The sequence below is a fragment of the Phyllostomus hastatus genome, unplaced genomic scaffold, assembly GCF_019186645.2.
Source record: "Phyllostomus hastatus isolate PE091 unplaced genomic scaffold, TTU_PhHast_1.1 phas_contig_86, whole genome shotgun sequence".
In the NCBI taxonomy this organism is placed as follows: Eukaryota; Metazoa; Chordata; class Mammalia; order Chiroptera; family Phyllostomidae; genus Phyllostomus; species Phyllostomus hastatus.
In genome coordinates, this window is record NW_025333977.1 from 29,280,057 (window position 1) to 29,300,438 (window position 20,382).

A 20,382-nucleotide genomic window follows, 5' to 3' on the forward strand; every position below is an offset into this window, starting at 1 on the left:
TTTCCTTTATAGCAATTGAACTGAACATGATGATTTTATGCTATTGTGAAAAAAACAGCAATCTTTGTACTTTAATAAAAAGGAAAGGAGGAAAAAACTAGCTGCTTCTATATGCATTCTGTTTCCCAGCATTCTATAAGCCTCTATTTTCCATTTTCGTACTTTTTCTACACTCACGCATTGCTTTGACACTTTGACACGTGCTTGAGAAAAATTTGTCTATGAAATTTTGTTTGTGACAAGAGTAAACCCAAAGTTTGTATTTTGGTCATAAAATCCATGCAAAGGTTAAAGTTGTTTACCATTAAGCTACATCTATGTGACTGATTGACTTATAACCAGTTTTTTTTTATTATGGCTTAAATCACTTTAGAGGATTCTTTTCTCAGATGGATCTATACACAGCCATGACAGCTTAAAAGAAATCTTTCCTTTGCTCAGAGTGACACTCTTCCTGCAGGTACAGCTCATTGCTCTCAGCCCTGGACTCCCCCACGGCCTTGATCACCTCAGGAATCCTAATTCCCATCATTGCTTCATCAGTCTCCCTATGTCTTCTTTTGTTCATCCCCTTTCTACAATGACTTATAAATTCACCAATGACAACATTACAGATAAGACATGACAATCCCTAGAGGGTGGGCAGGTCTAGGGTTCCTATCCATCTTCTTCATGGGTAAGGGCTTCTGGGCAAGTACTTGTTGAGGGAGCTTTCTGAGCTGCAGGATTTATAGGAGCAAGAACGGTCTGGGCCACAGACAGATCATTTATCTGCTGGATATGTGACAATCAGTGAAAGGATTAAAACAGCAGAGTCCAGAGGACACGTAGCCAATCACATACACTACTTTATGATAGACATCAGTGAACACCTTGCTTGATATGGAGAGTATTACTGCTAATGAGGGGGAAAATATAGTGAAAGGCAAAGTTTAAATAATTCTATTTATGTAAAGTGTTGTTACCAACTACCCAAACTCAAATAGTCTGTGAATCCTTGGCTAAAGTAAAAAGAGGTTTGACATCTAGAAATTGTGTATTTGAGTTGTGAAGACTAGATTTTCTAATTTGAGAAGATGCAAGGTAGAGCGTGTGACAATGTTGGACTTTCAAGTATTTGATGAATTTGTTCAGGCAAAATTATATTAGTTTAGAACAGTGGTTGCTTCATGTTGTTATGTGGTTACACTTTTAGCACTAGGGATCCTAGATTCAGTCAATATGGTTATGTGTTACTATCTCAAAATTTGTAATAGGTAGTGGATTACCTCTGACATTTTCAGCAAATATGAAATCTGTTACTGGAAAAAATAAGCACAAATGCATTCAAATACACATGGCAGTTTTGGCACTTTGTTGGTTTTTATAGAAAATTCTGTATGACTTCCCATATTTTTTGGACTATAAGATGCACTCCCCCCACTCAATTTGGGGGGAATAATGGTTGTTAATGCTGCTGTTGACTTCTGTTTACATTTACATTGGTGAAATATTATGGTATTTATGTTATTAAATATTTTACCACATTTTTTCTTCAATTTTTTTCCCTATTTTCCTCCTCTAAAACTTAGGTGCATCTTATGGTCCAAAAATATGGTAATCAATTGATAAAGAAATGGTCTTTAAAAATAAATAATTATACAACCTTCCTTATTTAGTCATGCATAAATAAGGTGATAATAAAACAGATTTTACCATATTTTGGGGCTACTTTACTACTCCATCATGAGCTTCTTGAGGTCAGGGTCTGTGCTATTTACTCATTCTCTAAGTGTATTTGATCACCTACTATGAATGTGCTGAATTCTGGGGCATGCTAGGCAGCTCTCACAAGCTTGGTGCCTAACTGGGGAAGGGAGGTAATCAAACAGGCAACTGTAAAAATGTGAAGAGGCTATGACAGAGGAGTCTGGGGATGTGAAGGAGACTGTAGGTCTTCACTTTTCTTCAGGGTCCCAATTGGGATCCTAATGATAAGTAGAAGCCATTCAGGTGGAAGCAGAGAGGCTGGTCTGTGGGCTTGGGGAGGTGATATGCAGAATGACAAAGTGGGAAGGCCAAAGGTAAGAGAGATGGTGGGGCCTTCATCTGAGATGAGGATTGTGTGGCTACAGGACAGTTGGGATTTGGAGGAATGATCCCAGATGAGACTGGAAAGGAAGGCAGAGTTTTGAAACTCATGTCTTCATATTAAGGGCCACGTGGAGCCATTGCAGTGTTTTAAGCAGACAAGTGACATCACTGGATCTGTGCTTTAAGAAGCCCACTTGCTAAAATGGGACATGGACTGGAGGAAAGAAGACTGGAGGCAGAGAGAGCAGCCGGAGGCTACCAAAGTGTCCAGTTTGTGACAGCTGTGGAGCCTGTTGGAACAAGGGAGAGCTGACCAAAACCAATTTTATTATGACATGCTTAATTCATCACTTTGTAATCATGAGATTACTTTTTTAATGCTGCCTACTGTAAGTGCTAAAAAGTGTCCATTTTTTTCTGTAGTCAGGAATTAAATTAGCAGTGGCTAAGCCTGCAGTAGATACATTCTCGGTACCCAACTTAGTAATATGTAAAATTATTTTAGAAAAAAAATTCAGTGAAACAAAACTCTTTTCAGAGATAGAGATAGGTAATTAGGAGGGAGAGCAACAGAGAGAAGAAAGAGAGAGAATATATTTTGACTGACATAGAAAAAAAGTTTGCACTCAGTGAAGGGTATGAATTTTTGCACTCTGTAATGTCCTGAAACAGTATCTAAGCTTTTCATGTTGTTTGTTGCTATTTGACAAAAACAAAGGGAATCTTTTTTAGAAAGTACAGTGTGAAATTGTTCAGTGTTGCAGAGTATATAAAAGGATTTATTGTGATTTTCAGAAATCAACAACAGAAAATCTTCATGCAAACCTAAGAACTAAACTGCCCAGAGCATAAAATCTTAAAGAGGAATGTATGCACTCAAACGTACTTGGGAAAGCAAGTGTTTTCTTGAAAAAGTTGAGATGGTGCATTTAGAGCTTGGTTAAAAAAAACACAGTTGTTTCTGTTTGTTTTCCACTTGTCAAAAGATGAAACTTGAAAACAGGGGAAGGCTGGAGTAAGATAAGGTAAATGAAACACAACGTTTATCTTTCTGCTCAAGGTTTGTTTGGAGAGTCTTACTACTTAATAACTTTTGTTAATAATATTTAAAAACAATTACATATGATATGCAAAATATTGAAGGACAGCCAGCTCCAGGTAAGAAAACTTCAGAGCCGTGGAATGAACTTCTTTCTACAAGCCCGGAGCATTCCGGTGAGCACAGATGACCATGGACAGTTTCTTCCACCTGCAGTTCAAATCTGCATTTTTCCTCTCCTAAGAATAAATTCCCAACCCATAGATGCTTCTATTAGGGAAGTCATCACGAAATTTTAAAGAGACAATGTGAAAGGCTTCTTGGACAATACAGAGCAGAGAAATTTCACTGATGAAGAGCATGAAGCTCATATCAACTTGAGAGCCCTGCAAAGGTTTTTTTCCAAGATTCCTTACAATCTTTGACTAACCCCGCAAAGTGATACTGATAATGAAGTACTGAGAAACAGAACTGTGGCTGATACTCAATTACTTTAAATACATCTTTGGAAGTAGATACAGAATTTAACAAAGAATCTTTTAAAAACTCCTGTACTCTTGTAAAATTGTCCTGGGTAGGCAATTGAGGGGTTTTAAGGGGAGATGAAGCAAGGCTTTAGGAAGGAACATGGATACTATTGTGCCCCAAATGAAGAAAGCTTTTTATAATTATAAAAACAGAAGCTTATCCTTATAAAAATACTAAATAATTTTTAAAGTACAGAAGTGTGCTTATCACATTGTTGGTGCTTAGTAACTACTTAATGAAATAGTGTTGCTTTATAGCAAAAGGGAAAAAATTAATTACTCCCATTATTCCTAACCCCTGTTATTTTCTCTTGTTGATGCCACCCCCCCAAATTTTTATACATAGAAATGCACATCTATGTATGTATCTATAAATATATTCATAGATATACACATATGTATTTTTATGACCTAAATGTGATGCTAAACTATTCCTTTTACTCAACCATATACTACAAATATTTTTTATACTAACACACATCCATATCTTCCTTACATATCCAAGTTTACCTTATATTAACAGGTTTTTAAAGAAAGTTTAAGGAATCCTGGAAACCATCAAAATGAAGAATGTATGTAACACTTAGGAGACAATGCTAGTATGTGCGTGTCATCTGAAGAACACTGGTGGCTTCCAAGATTCTTTCGGGTGGTCTGCAAAATTAAAACTATTTTCATAATAGTACTAAGATGTCATTTAGCTTTTTTGCTGTGTTGGCATTTGCATGGATAGTTAAAAAGCAGCAGTGGGTAAAACTGTATCTTAGCCTGAATTAAGGTGATGGCACCAAACTGTACAATCTCAGCAGATTAAATGCAGGAGCAGTCACGAGAATTCAACTCTGTTCTATTAAGCTCTTCTATTAAAGAGATTTGCAAAAATGTCAAACAAAGCCATGCCTCACTAAAATTTCTATTTTTTGAAAATAGCATTTAAAAAATGTTTTTGGTGTTAGCATATAATGAATATTTTATTGCTATTTTCAATGCATTAGTAAGTACATAGCTAAATTTTTCTTATAATGCAAGTGCCAATAGACATAATCCACATATACAAAAGGTCTTTGGGGCCTTTACTATTTTTTAAGAGTACAGAGGGGTGCTAGGACAAAAGTTGGAAGAGACTGCTGTTGTATGAGAAGGGATGTAAAGTTGTTTTGAGGTGGTAGAACAATTTGCCCTTAAAAATTAGTTTTTATTTTCCCTCTCTCTAATAATAATAAACAAAGTCAATTTACCTCTTTTAGAGTCTGGTGGAAAATCCCTTCACGGACTATAAGAACAATTAGTCTTATGATAAATTGTATTGTGTTAGTATATATCTGAATTATATTTAATAATTGTAGTTTTAAAGTTCACAGATACTTGTACAAAGGTTATATCCTTTACTTTCCCTAGCCAATTCCATGAAGGTAGGTATTATTCTCCTTATTTATAGCCAAGGAAGTGGATTCTCGGAGAGAAAACGTGTTTTGTCTATCCAGAAAGTGCTGAAGTACAGAACCAAATTCAGGTCTGCTGACCTTATGTTCCTGTGCTCTTTTATAATCTTTGGTTGGAATAAATAGTCTTTTTGTTATATCGGTATGGACCAAGTATTTCAGCTCTTGCATGATAGAAACAAGGGCTGGTCATTGACATATCCTTAGAATTTGGTCAAGTATTCTGACTTCTCCCAGCCCATTTCCTCTACATACATATAAAGATTGTGGGAAATAATATATGACAAGGCATGTGAAATAATGCTTTGTATATATTAGGTCCTCTTATTAATATGTTTCTTACTTAACAGTATAACCCTGTAAAAGGGCAGAGTAGCTTGGGTTTCACCCAACTCTTAGGTCAAGTATGAAAGGGCTCAGTCAATAAGACAGAAATAGATGAACTGCACATGAGAAAGCTTCAGAATAATTGCAGGCTGGAACTACAGAAATGCAGCCTTTTCCAGGCTGGAAGCCAGAGGTGATTTTATATATGCTATTGACCTACACCTCAACTCACCACTCAAATTTAAAGGTGACTGAAGAGGTCAAAAATGTCATTCTCCTGCTTGCTAGGGCTGGTCCACTCTAGCTTTGAGTGACTGCTGGACATCATCCCCTCAATAGTTTCTTCCCTGTTCCCACCTCTGGCTGCTGGAGCAACATAAAATATCTTGAGGATCCAGGCAAGGCTGACCAATTATGCAACCTATTTTCTCTGTTGTCCTAGTTTTGGTTCAGTCGGCTTCACACCTGGAACCTCACTCCACACAGTCCCTTCACAACGCTGCACCATTTGGATGACCACCTGGGTCCCGATTAGTGCCTCTCTGGGGCCCTTTTTGCTTCACCCAGTTCCACTTTGGTTGCACACAAAGCAATGTGCTTCTGATCCAGGCTCCTGAGCCCAAATTGCAGAAGCAGAAGGATTCAGCCCTAGGACTAAAAAGAGGTCCACATGTGAAAGCATGAGTCAGGCTTCCTGGTGGCTTCTGCAAAGCCCTTAGACTACATAATCTCTGGGCAACGCTGGCGAGACTTGGCTGGGTATGAAGTAGCCCATGAGCCAAGTTTTTGCAGTTAAGGGGTTAAGGGAGGTAAGAGTTTCTGGAGATGGACTATTTTTTTTTAAGCAGAGGAATATTAATGGGATTAATTTTGCTGCCTTTGTACATTGATCCCAACATAGTACATGTACTATGTTAATACCTAATAAGATAATAATAATAGTAGTAGTAGTTAGATCTCATAGGAACAATCTCAAATTATATGTATATAAATAAATTTTGCAGCAATAATAAAATCAGAATGACCCATTAAAAATTTCAATTTGTTATAAGTTTACCTTGGGGAAGATGGTTTGCTATTCACTAGAATGAAGACTATATATTATCTTATTTAATTCTCATAATATTACCAAGGGTTTGTCTATATTTTCCTTAGTTTTAAGTGAGGAAATGGAAAGCCCTAAGGTTTAGAGCTTTTTCCAGGGCTATGTCCAAAGTTATACAACCTATAATGGAAGAGTAGACTTAGAATTTAAAATTTTCTGACCAATCCAAATCTGAGCTTTTCAGTTCAGCCCCTTGCCTCCAGTACATTTCCACTTGGTTGATAGGTGGGATGACATAATGCAAAAGTACATGTTTGATTAAGCATGAAAAGAAAAATTAAGAAAAGGCTGTTGACTTTCAGTGTTTTTTTAGACAAACACCCATCTGAAAGTCATACAGTGGAGATGCAAGAGGCCAGTCTCTGAAGTCAGATTGCTTGGTTTAAAGCCAGTGCTGCCATGTACTAGCTGAACAGATTTGAGCAAGTGTTTTTTTTTTTAATCTTCTATGCCTGAATTTTCTCACTTGAGAATAATAATATAACCTATCTCCTTGAGCTGTTGAGGGAAAAATAATACATATAAAATGCTTGGAACAGCATTTGACACATTTAATACAGCCAATAAATATTAACTGATACAATTGTTATCTTTCCCTCCCTCTCTTCCTTTCTTCCTCCCTTTCTCCTTCCTCTCCCACATCTCTTCCTCCCATTTCCCTTCCCTCCCTTCCTCACTCCCTTACTTCTTTCCTTCTCCCTTCTAACAGGTTGAGACAGTGTGAAACCACTAAGCAATCTTTCTGGCAAGATGGGAAGACTCACCAACGGTGGCTCAGACTCAGTCTTGAAGTTAAAATTTTGGTTTTGACTGGGATTTAAAAATAGAACCTGGTGAGAAGCCATTCTTGCTGTGTCAACTTTTAGAATGCTGTACTGAGAAAACCTAGCAGTGCTTTATTTTAAGAAGGCCCTGAATGACTTAGCTGTAGTTCATGAATACATCCGAACACCTCTTGGTGGTGTGCTTTCCTGTGAACCTTAAATGAAGCAACATGAAAAGCTCTGGCTTGACCACCACCCTGCCCTCCACGCCTTCCAAAAAGCCAGCTAAACTGAACTCAGGTGCGGCGGCTGCCCAGTAAGTGGAGCAGAACCCCAGCAGTGAGCACTCTGCTGCTGACCCTTTTGAAGTCTGCCTCTTTGTGAAATCTACTTTTAACACAAACTGGATTTTTTACAGTGTGTTTTAGAAATGGTGTGAAACATTCAGGATACAGAAAAAGAATGACTACCGATGGTTGATTTGGAAAGTAGGTAGAGGAGGACTTTGGTCTGTGTCAACATCTGGGTCCTAGCCTTGTTTTTATCACTTTTTCCTTAGAGGGCCAGTTATCTGAACTCTTCTGAGCTCAGTTTCTCCATTTTCAAAGTAAGGGTTTGTACCAGACAATCTTTAATGTTGTTAATCCCAGGATTTCTTTTTAAACTACTGGGAAGTCAGTTAATCAATAATTTGGTAGTGTTTAAGAAAGAGGACCACTGTTAATTAAAGAAAGAAACTAAGCCTCATGCATTTTAACATTCATTCAGATGCCGATCTGCTGTGTACACTTCCTTCATACCTGTCACACAGTATTTCATAATAGCCAACTGAAAGGGCTGCAACAAACTTAAGTCTCCATTCTAATGCAAGGAGCACAAGTAGTTGAAATTGGATGGGAAAATATGTTTCTAAAGAAGGGATATGTCAGTGGTCTTTAAAGTGTATGTGTAAAAACTAAAAACTTTTACCTGTTCAGAAAAACTAATCAGGTAACAAGGTATAGAATTTGTTGAAAGGAATGAAAATTGCAGACACAATGTCTACAAGTTAGGAGCCAATCACAGCTAACAAGTCTGAAAGATGATGTCAACAAAATGAATGGAATTGCTAGGGTTGGGCAATTGGGTCTTTATATAGAAGTAAACTTGAATGTATATTCTTTGTGGTATTCTGAAAGATTCTTTACTGAAAAATCAGTAAAATGCCACTATCAAGATAAAACTCTCAAAGACAAGTATACATATTATGTCACAAGAATGAAGGATAGACTTGGAATGCTTTTTCTGGCACTAGTCTTGAATTGGCTGAATTTACTGCCATATTCTGCACAGGCCTGCAAGGATACCAGCAGAACTCAGGGGACGGGCCAAGTCTAAGGCCACATGGAACAGAACTAAGTTGTCTGGCCTTATCTGTCAGGTGCAACCAGGGACCGTGGCTCGCTCGTTCTTGCCTTGTGTGTCCAATCAGCACCAACTGCAGTTTCTGATACAGAGCAAGCTCTCAGTAAATATTAGAAGTTAATTATTTGACTGAAAAGGATTGGCATCCCTCCATTCTAGCTTAAGGAACACTATTGTATCAATGAAACCAACGGAATTAATCCAAAACAACTCACCCCTTCAGTTCTCTGTTATTTTCATCACTGTACTACTAAGAGTTATTTAACTTCAAAAAATGCATTCAGATATGTAAATCTAGTAGAACAGTTATTATAATTCCTATACTAACATTAACATTAAAGATGAAATAGCTGAATCACAAAGAAAGGCTAAATTACTTGTTCAAAATCAACACTGATACAAAGAAGGTACTGCATTTTCTTAAGTACATGCCCCATAATATTTCCTTTGGGTTCATAAATTTGACTGAGAGATGTTCACCCCTTCCTGCCCGGACCTCCCAATTTCCCCTTCTGTTCACCGGGTTCCTAATATGTCCCAGTCACTGTGCAACACTCAGGAGACACAGAAACAAATTAGGCCAGTGCCCTTTCCTCCATAATCTCACTGTCCACATAAAGCCGTTTCCCCAAATTTTCTATTTTACTGTATTGTCAAGAGATTTTCAATTGTCATTATAGAATTGTTTCTGGTGGTCACGATCTTTTAAAATGTATCCAAGTCAATTATAAAATTATAATTAAACATATATTGTGCTTGACATAACAATGTGAGCTTTAAATTAACTTTAAATTTCTGTAATATTCAGATGTACATAATACACATTGCAAATATTTTGTATTTGAACAGCATATTTGTGTTTAAAGATTTCTTTTATTCATCAATTTAATACTTATTCAACAGTCATTTTGTTCTCGTGATAACTATATTAAGTAATAATAATAATTAACATATATTAAGTACAGTGGTACCTTGGTACTTGTTGTTAATTTGTTCTGGAACTTGTGAAGAGTGCTGAAACCAATGAGTGCCAAGCAAATGAGGAGTGATGGAGCATTTTCTCTCACAGGGCACCATCCTGACTCATAGAAATTCTAACAAGTCCTATGAGTCCCGGGCAAGCACTGAGTGCTGACACATTTTTTTATCATCAAAATGTGATGAGTACAGGGTTTGACAAGTTCTGAAGGCAATGAGCATCGTGGTATGACTGTGTGTATGATGGTCAAAATTATACTAAGTGTTTTATGTACAATGTTCATCTAGTTATCACTACAGTTATATAAGAACTTTATCACCTTCATAGTATAGATGAGGGAACTGAGGAAAAGAGAGGTTAGGTAGCTTTCCTGAGGAAGAATGGGAGTTTGAAACTGCACAGGTGCCCAGGTCCCACTCCAGATATTTTCACACAATTGGTCTAGGGTGGGCTTGGAAATCCATATTACTTTAAAAAATTAATCATTTAAAAACAATCCTGAGGTGATACCAACATACAGCTAAAGATTAAAAATGTCAAGAATAAGGCCAGTGTCCCTTAGAGCCAGCCATCTAGGATAGAGTTATTTCTTCTTTATCAGGATCTTTTCAAGGCTTCCTTTTGGTGGTTAACATAATTGTCATGCATGGTAGGCACTCAATAAGTGTTTGTTATGCAGATGAAAAAGTCAATCACTGAGTGTTTATGGAACACTGACTGTACTCCAGAGCTGGAGGAAGTCAAGAACGAGATGCAATGGAAAAGTCACAAATGGTTGCCACTCATAAGGAAGTACTGTGTAGCACTGAAGCCCTCAATAATCATTTGTTAAGTAAATAAAACTTCCAAGAATGAAGCAACTAAAGTACAAGTACTAAAGTATGTGAAAGAGACTGTAAGTGCACAAGAATGCCTAAAATGGTTAAGAAGAACAAGGGATGGAATTGTGTGAGAAGGCTTCATGAAATATCTGATTCTTGACCTGGCTCTTGAGTGGTGAAAAAAGGAGTTAAAAGGTTGTATGATCATATATATTGGGTTTGGACAGCACTTAAAAACAAAACAAAACACAACCTTGTTATTATAACATCAACACATGTTTATGGTACAAAATATAGGTAAGACAAAGAACGACATGAAAATTAATAAAACCACACCACCTTAGAGCTCACTATTCATATTTTGGTGCATATTCTTCCAGAGATTACATAAGTATTTGTTGCTTTAATTTTTATTTCTCACACTACTAGCAAATTTGAATATATAACTCCAAGTTTGTCAGAAATTTGTGTAAGTTCTTTGGTAAAATGTATACTCATATCTTTTGTCCATTTTTCATTTTTTAAGACCTGATTTATTTTTTTTTAAAGATTTTATTTATTTATTTTTTAGATAGGTGAAGGGAGGGAGAAAGAGAGGGTGGGAAACATCGATGTGTGGTTGCCTCTTGCACACCCACTACTGGAGACCTAGCCCTCAACCCAGGCATGTGCTCTAGACTGACCCTTTGATTTGCAGGCTGGCACTGAGGCACTGAGCTATACCAGCCAGGTCAAAACTTTATTTTTTTAAGAGCAGTTTTAGGTTCATGACATAATTGAAAAGAATGTACAAAGATTTCCCATATATTTGCCTTCACACACACATTAGCCTCCCCATTATCAACATCACTTAACCAGATTGGTACATTGGTCACTGAGGATGAACCTACAATGACACATTGTAGTTACCCAAAGTTCCCAGTTCACTTTAGGGTTTAGTCTTGGTGTTGTACATTCTATGGTTTGGACAAACATATAATTCTATATGTCCAGAATTATGATATCATACAGAGTATTTCCATGACCTAAAAATCCTGTGTTCTGCCTATTCATTCCTCTGTCTCTGCCCTCCACTTCCCCCTGCAACCATTGCTCTTTACATTGTCTTCACATTTTGCCTTTCCCAGATGTCACATAGTTGGAATCACACAGTATATAGCCTTTTAAGACTGGCTTTTTTTTTCCCACATAGTAATATGCATTTAAGTTTCCTCTAAATCTTTTTGTGGATTGATAGCTCATTTCAGTTTACTTCTGAATAATGTTCCATGGTCTGGATGTACCACAGTTTATCCATTCACCTACTGAAAGACATCTCCATTTAAGTTTTAGCAATTGAAGAAAGCTTCTATAAATGTCCATGTGAAAGTTTTACTTTGTATGTAAATTTTCAGCTCCTTTGGATAAACACTAAGGAACATTAATACTGGATCATATGGTATGAGCAGTTTAGTACCATACAGTTTGGTGAGAAATCACCAAACTCTTCCAAAGGGGCTGTAGCATTTTGCACTTCTACCAGCAGTGCATGAAAGTTCCCATTGCTACACATCCTTGTTAGCATTTGGTGTCAGCATTCCAGATTTTGTCTCTCCTAATAGGTGTGTAGTAGTATCTCATTGTTTTAATTCAAATTTTCTTGATGACATATTATGTGGAAGATCTTTTCATATGCCTATTTGCTACCTGTATATCTTCTTTGGTAAGGTGTCTGTTGAGGTCTTTGGCCCATTTTTTAATCAAATTGTTTGTTTACTTATTGTTTAGTTTTAAGAGTTCTTTGTATATTTTGGATAATAGTCTTTCATCAGATATCTTTTGCAAACATTTTCTCCAAGTTTATTGCTACTTCTCATTCTCTTGACATTGTCTATTGCAGAAGTTTTGAGTTTTATTGAAATCCAGCTTATCGATTCTCTGATTTCGCCCATTTTCTATTGTTTTTGATAAATGCATAAATGGTAAAAGTATATATATATATATATATCATTTCATAACTTGCTTTTTAAATTTAACATATTATAAGCATCCTACCTGTAAATATGTGTGGTTTCACAATATCATGTTCAATGGCTGTGCAGTGTTACATAGTTATCATTAGTGGAGGGCATTTTAAGTTTGCATTGAATTTTGTTGTTGTCATTGCTCATATAATAAGACTCCAGACCTTGTCCTTGTAGCTAAACCTATGTGCACATCCTCTGGGGGGAGTCAAATAATGTTAGTTACATTAATTTTTTTATTGTGCTCTCAGAAATGATTTGAATGTGATTTGAAAGTAGTAAGTTTTAATGATTTTAAATAAAAAAATTTTAGCATCTATATTATGCACATATGTAACTTGATACAAATGTTTTAATGGGATCATGCTGTATGTGCTGTTTTTATAGTCTAGTCTCTGCTTTGTTTTGTTTTACTTGCCTACTCCTGCTTTCCGACACAGGCATATCACCAAATACAGACTCTGTCAATGCATGCACGGTTAACAATGTAATGTGTATGCTTTCTGTTTTAACCATAGTCATAGTCAAACACACATATTTATAGGTAAATACATTTAATCACATACATATATATGTTAGCTGGTGTTGTCATTGTTTTACAAATAATATATTTCTTTGTGTCTTGTTTTCTCTCTCAACTATATCTCATATACAGTCAACTAAATCAATCTTCACAGCTCTATTTCCATTTTTTAATGCTCGCATGTTATTCAAGTTATAGCTCTACCATGACCTTTTCGACTATTTTTTTTAATGAGCATTCACTTGGTGTCCCTTCCCCCTCAGTTCTGAATAATCCTGCAACTAGTATCTTTGTGCATATTCCCCTAGGTTCTGATTTTTTTAGTTCTATCAGATAGGGTTTTAGGAGCAGGATTGCTGGAGCAGGATTGCTGGAGCGGGAGGGTACAGTTTTAATTTTAAAACTTGAAAAATGTTGTCAGATCACCAGCATTGTATAATTTTATCTTTCTTCCATCCTCAACACCAACAAGTATTAATCACCTTAAAATTTTTTCTGGGTCTGAATGGGTGTAAAGTGGTAACTTTCATTGCGTTTCCCTATTAGTTAATTTTAATATCTTTTCATATTTGTTGACCACTTGAAATTTCTCTCCTAGAAAACTTACATCTGTATCATTTCCTCAGTTTTCAATTGGGTTGTTCATCTGTTTATTGACAATTAGTGACTACTTTCTTCATGGTTTGCTAAAAACCCTTGGCCAGGTATGTTGCAAATATTTTTCCAAACCTATACCTTTCTGTCAATATAACCTTTTTTGTTCATATCCTTAATTTTTTCATTAAGAAGTATATTTACTTTAGTTTCAATGGCTTCTAGAAATTCAGCTGCTTAGAATTGGGGAGAGACCACCCACCACAGTACTTTAAAAGAAAAGACAGAGATAATGGCAAACATAAGAAAAACTCTCCCTTTCAGAAAAATTTGAGAAGTATAGTTAATAATCTTATTAAATCAGGAAACAATAACAATGATCTGAATTATCTTATATTTCCATAGCATGTTAAACCTGGATGGGATCTTAAATATTATCCTTAGGTATATCCTCATTTATTTTGCAGGCTAGGAAACTGTGATAGGTGAGACCAAAGAGTTTCATTTTTCCAACAGAAAAGAGTGATACAAGTCTAATCCATTCTGGGTTATTAATGGAGATGTAAACTAACACAATTCAGAGGGGAATTTGGGGCCTGGCGTCAAATACCCTATTGAGACTTTTCTAAATAAAGCCAAAAGTCTTAGCAGTTCAGTAAACACGTTGTTTCAGGAAACTCAGTCTCCAAAGGGAGCTTAACTCACTCTATTCTATCACGAAACACAGAAAACATCTGTCTTAATCCATTATCAGAACGATCTGTATTAAGCCCCATGCTTATGTGTTACTGAATGAGGAGTATTTTAGGTTTTAAAAACAGATTGTTTAATTTCTGTGGCCTCAGACTGTGCACTAAAATAAAAGCAAATTTTTAAGCCCCCCAACTGCATATTAAAAACTTCCATACATACTAATGCCAAACTGCAGAGAACCAAAATATAATTATTTGATTAAATTTATATTATTCATAATATAATCCTTTAAATAAAGAGCTCACATGCATGTAAGCTATAAAACTATATATATTGGTCTTTACTATTTCAAAGATTTAGTAAAATAAAAACTTCTCATACCTAGAAGTTCCAGAGGCCTTTCTGATCTTTGATTCAACTTTAATTATAGTACAACTTTTCCAATTTGGAAGTTATTTTTACATACTTTATATAAATATGTCTGAATTCAACCTAAAAGTTTTACAAGAAGAACAAAAAGCAAATAAATAATAATTACATCTTACATAATTTTCCTTAAAAGGCTACTTTGGCTCTCTTTGATTAAATTAAATTTCTTGAAATCTCGTAGAATCTGTTGCACAAATAAGTGAAGAGTGTTTACATAAGAATGATTTGAATTTACAAATGAGGAATGTGAGATAATGCTCTAGCAAGTGCTACTAATCATTGCTTTCATTCCAATCACTGTCTCCTTTGACTATTTATACAGGGAATTTTATATTTTTCCTTCTGCAAGAAATCTAACAATTTCAGTTATGAAGAAATAGTGGTATTTGGGGGGGCTGAATTGGGAGTAAAAGGGAGAAAACTGTACTTGAACAATGATTAAAATAAAATAAAAAAAAGAAATACACTATAAACAATTATAAAGGACACATGGACAAAACCAAGTGGGGGTGGAAGCAAGGGAAGGAGGTGGGTTTGGCTGGGGTTGTGGGGGAGTGGTGGGGTAAATGCAGACAATTGTAATTGAGCAACAATAAAATAATTTTAAAAAAATAGAAAGGTCATCCCATAATTTTTTTTTTTTTTTTGCTTTTGAACTGACTAATAAAATCTTGGCAAAAAAAAAAAAAATGAAATCCTAATACCTTACCAATAAATTTCTATGGCCCTCATAGTTATTGTTCAGAGACTTCTGTTGCTAGGTGTATAGATGGTCCAATTTAATTTTAAAAATTCAGACTATATTTTCATAATTTTATATTCATGATAGGCAGCCAAATTCAGTTTCAATTATTGATTAAGAATATTTACTACATAGTTACAATTTTGTAAAATTTGAAAATAAGATAGAATGGAGACTCAAACTGCAGATAAAACTTTTTCATCAAGCTAAAGGGAACTATAACTGGTTCATAAAATATTGAAATAATGTCTGAAACACGTGGGTATATTAATACGAGTGAAAATGATATCTGTTCTACACTGGCACCCAAATACATACCAAACAAAATAAGAAGGAAACTTCGTGCTGGAACGAAGTAAAAAGCTATTGTGTTCTGTAGAGATTCAAAGTCTTGCTGCTTCAGAACTACAAGAATTCTTGTTAAAAATGATGTCCCTGGGCTCTACCCAAGATACACTGAAGTTTCTGGGGTGGGGCCCAGGGGGCTGTGCTTTCAGAAGGACTTCGGGTGGACTTCTCTTGCACTCGGGTTTGAACATCAGAGACTTTGACCAAGTGGATTACCCAGCTGACTTCATTGACTGTTTGATCTGAGTCATTCTATAAGAACTTAAATAAAAGAATTATATAATGCTAGAATTAAAACTTAGGTATTTCATATAAACTGACTAGTTAAAGTTCTGTCCAGTAGTTTTGTAAATTCAAAATCTGGAATACATTAAAGTAACTTTACAAAATCTGCCAAAGGCTTTAAAAACATTTGTTAAATAAAATTTTAGCTTATGAACAATTTTTTTCTTATTGTGTTTATAAGACAGTAACTTTTTTTTCCTAATATATAAGAGGAAATTATGATTGGATCTTCTGATTGGAAGAGAAATAATGCATTGTTGAATTGTCAATGCAACTTCACTCAAATAACACAAAAAATTACCCAGTTTTCCCTTGAAAAGATACATGTTAAAGGATTTATTGTTCTTAGGTTGTTCTGTGCTTCAACCTTGGGTAATTAACAAAAATTTTCTGCTTTAATTGCTAATCCATCCCTTAATGAGAGTTTGTGACATTTTAAATTAATTACTTCAGCAACCTCATTTCCATTTATATCAAGGTCTTACATTTTCTTCACCATTTTCTTCTTTATTTATTAGTTATTTTTTATTATAAGTGTACATAAACTCAATCCTTGCAGTACTGAAACAACATACAAAGCCAAAATGTGGCCTAAACCTGTGGAAAATGAACATACCCTTTTTTTAAAGTATCAGTGTTAGAGGAAGATGAAATGAGCACCACTGGAAAAATACAAAAAGTAAAAGTGAACCTCAAATCACTCACCAATGACTAGGCTCTTTGTGCCTTCTCTGCCTTTTGCATTCAGTCCAACAGCTCATTTTTAGAATGGAACATTTTGATTAATCTGTTTACATACTTCAGATTAATGAAATAATTGCCAAAGTTTAACTTCATTTCATTGTGGATAAACATACTGCTGATGGGTAAATAATAATTTTACTCATCATTGCTATTTCCAGTTTTTAATTAATTTATTTTTTTGCATTCATTTGAGTTGAACTCATATATTATGCTTTCTTTTCCATGTCTTGATCAAAAAAGTTAAGACAGTTTGCAGGTAATATTTCTTCATGGGTTCATTTCTTAAACAAATAATGAGTGACTTGAATGTGTAGATGTAGAGGGTTGTTACTAGATCATATTCCTTAACTGACTTCTTTCAGTTTTTGGTCCTATCTTATTATTGTCCTCATAAAGCTAATAGTTCGTTAATTCCTTTTTTCCAATCATTTATTAATGAAGATTATGTCTACCTTTTACCACTTATTTACTTAGATTAGTCTTTTAAGAGGCTTTGAAATGCTTTCACAAAATTAAGCAAACAGTAATTAAAAACAAAACAAAACAGAGGACAGACAGAACCACCAGGGAAGAAGAAGATTGTTGGAGCCCTGCATGTTATTTTGTTGAAGGTCTCACTGGATTTAGATCAGATCTCCTAAAGTGGGGAGAAATAGGCTGGTCTGATGGTAGTGGGTTACCAGAACTCAACTAAAATTAGTGTCACTAAAGTTGGGAGAAATATATTAGATGTTAGGATTTTTACTATTCTTCCTCTGCTCAAATTCTTCTGCTAGTTTTCTATCATATTTAGAATAAAATCCTTGTCATCTACACTTGCACTGTTCAATACAATAGTTCCTTACATTAGCCTATGCACGTTTTAATTAATTAAAATTAAAAAATTCAGTATCTTAGTATCTCAGTTACAACAGCCATGTTTTCAGTGCTCAGAAGCTGCGTGTGGTCAGTGACTGTTGTTTTGGGTGGGACAATGTATGGAATGTTTCGTCATGGCATCAAGTTCTATTGGGCAGAGCTGATCTAGAAGTCTCTGCAGGATCTGGCCCTTGCATGCCTTTCTGACTTGACTCTACATCTTTTCACCTTTTCTTGTAGGTCCAGCAACAGCTAGCCCATTGCTCTTTTCAGACACTACAAACTGGTTTTGTCTTAGCGTCCTCACATTTGCTATCCTATCCATCTAAAATGGGATAGCATCCCATTCCTCTAGCCCACCATTCCTCCAGATATTCAGATCTTACTTTATGAAACCTCTTTGGAGAGGGCTGATCTAACTGTTATCCATGTCATTCTTTATGCCCTTATCCTGCCTTATTTTTCTTTTCAATACTTGTCACTGTATTGTGCAGTTTAGTCTTTTTGTTTCTGTTTCCCTCACTAGAAAGTAATTTCTATGAGAGCAGGGTCTTTATTAATTTACTTCCATATGCCTGGCTTATGGTAAGTGCCCAATAAATGCTTGCTCACTCAAGTGGTTCACTGCAGGGATGTGGTTTTGCCTCACAGGTGACATTTGGCAATGGCTAGAGATAGTTTTGATTGTCAGAACTGGGAAGGTGCTACTGGTATACAGTGGGTGGATGAGAGGGATGCTACTAACCATCCTGCAGTGCACAAGGCAGCCCCCACAACACAGAATTATCTAGCCTAATGTGTTAATACTGATGTTGAGAAACTCTAGTTGACTATCTACATGAATTGTCCACTGAGAAAATGTAACAACTAGTCTGGACAGGCAAAACTGAAGTACAGATATGGTTTAGCAAATGACTCAATAACTAATGCTTTCTCTTAGTTTAAATTTAAGGCAAATGAAAATAAAACATGTATGCAACTGATATTCTTCAGCTCATCTCTTCCTGGGTTGGTATCAGTTTCATACTTTTATCTGTATAAAACTGCCTTCATTTAAGAACTTCAATAACGCTCTCTCTTTTCATCTTTGTCATACCCCATTGCCCCAACTAGCTTTTCTTGTGTATGTTCTGTGGTATTAACTGTGACTTAACAAGATTAACTGTTATTAATCTTGTGTGATTTATTGAAGTATTTGAAAGTTGTATTTTGTAACATGACTCCTTCTTAATCTCCCTTACGGGATGGGTTAAATAATAAAAGAGAATTGACAAGGTGCAATGCAAAAGGTGCTAGTCAATTGAAGACCTGTGTTCAATACAGGGTCCTCCATTGTTCAGTTTACGTGGCCTTTTTTGCAAGACATGTCATTTAAATGAGATGCAATGGTGACGGCACCTCATACAGGACCTGACACCATGAGAGACAGCATTCAACCACATCTTCCTCCCACCAATGCTCTGTGAACTGTATGAAACTAACATGTCTTGAAAATTTTTCTTGGAAATCTCCACATAAGACAAAGTTAGCTGTCAATTATAATGCATAATTGAAATATAAATCATGGTAATTTAAAAAATTCTTTGGGAAAGGAAACTCAAAAGCAAAGTTGGATTAGGAGCACCTTCAAATCTTTTTGTTGTTGAGAAAAAAGCTTTCAAGCATTAATGGTGATTTAGCTATTTAGACCAGGTGGCTTCATTATCTTAAAATGTGTCAAATTACACTAATTACCAAAAAGGGCAGCGTAAGCTACATTGTAAGAAAACAGTAGCATTCTCTTTCAAAAATATGGCCGGGGAAATGCATGTAACTGATGGTTCCTAAGATACTTAATAATTTAGAAGTTGCCAAGCATTTTGATAATGTGACCTTCTTCCCCCTCCTACCTTCTACCATTATTGAAAATTATAAAAAGCATTGCTTAGTAGGTTTTTGTGATAATTCACTTAAGTGACTTTAAAGAAGATGGAATATTTGATTTTGAATGCAAATAAGATATAGTTTGCTAATGCAAGCTTTTACTCCTCATGGCAGAACCATAAAGTTCAATTACGAGTGATCTCACTCCCTTTTTTTCTCTTCTTTCCTCCCGTTCTCTTTTTGTCCTTTTCAAAGAAATGACAACAGACCACATTTAAAGGGCTACTTTTTAAAACTCTGGAAGAATGAAAATAATAAGAGTTTTTCAAAAGCAGAAAGTAACGAGGTGCTGAGCTTTGGAGGCAAGAATGATGATGACTAGTTTCTTAGCACTGCCTGTCTGAGAAGAAGTCCTAAAAGTCAATACCTAACTTGGCAGCTGGAATCCGTATAGAATGAAAACAATCTCGCTCCCTTAATTTTATGTTCTCTATCATCTCATGGCACTTTGCCCAGTGGAGGGGAATCATGGAGCCTTAAATAGCATTAAATGGCTTATATCCATCACCTTCATGGTAATCCCATTTGCCCCAGGTTTGTAAATAGCCCCTCACAAAGCAGTGATACAGTTTGTAGACTTTTAAAAACCACTTTGATATAAGCAAAAAAGGGAAAGAACTTTCAATTTAAGCTATTTTTCAATGTTACAGTAATACATAGATGTTTTGCCTTATTTATATTTTAATGCTAGCATGTATCAGGCATGATCCATTTAGGGTTACCTGAATGCTAAAATAAAACAATATTCAATTAAGTAGC

General features: G+C 35.6%; 1 protein-coding gene across 6 annotated transcripts in view; it reads right to left on the bottom strand.

Annotated features, from left to right (window-relative positions):
- PEX5L (peroxisomal biogenesis factor 5 like) overlaps nucleotides 1–20,382 on the bottom strand; it is a 204,570-nt gene that overhangs the window by 154,028 nt on the left and 30,160 nt on the right. The window lies entirely within an intron of this gene.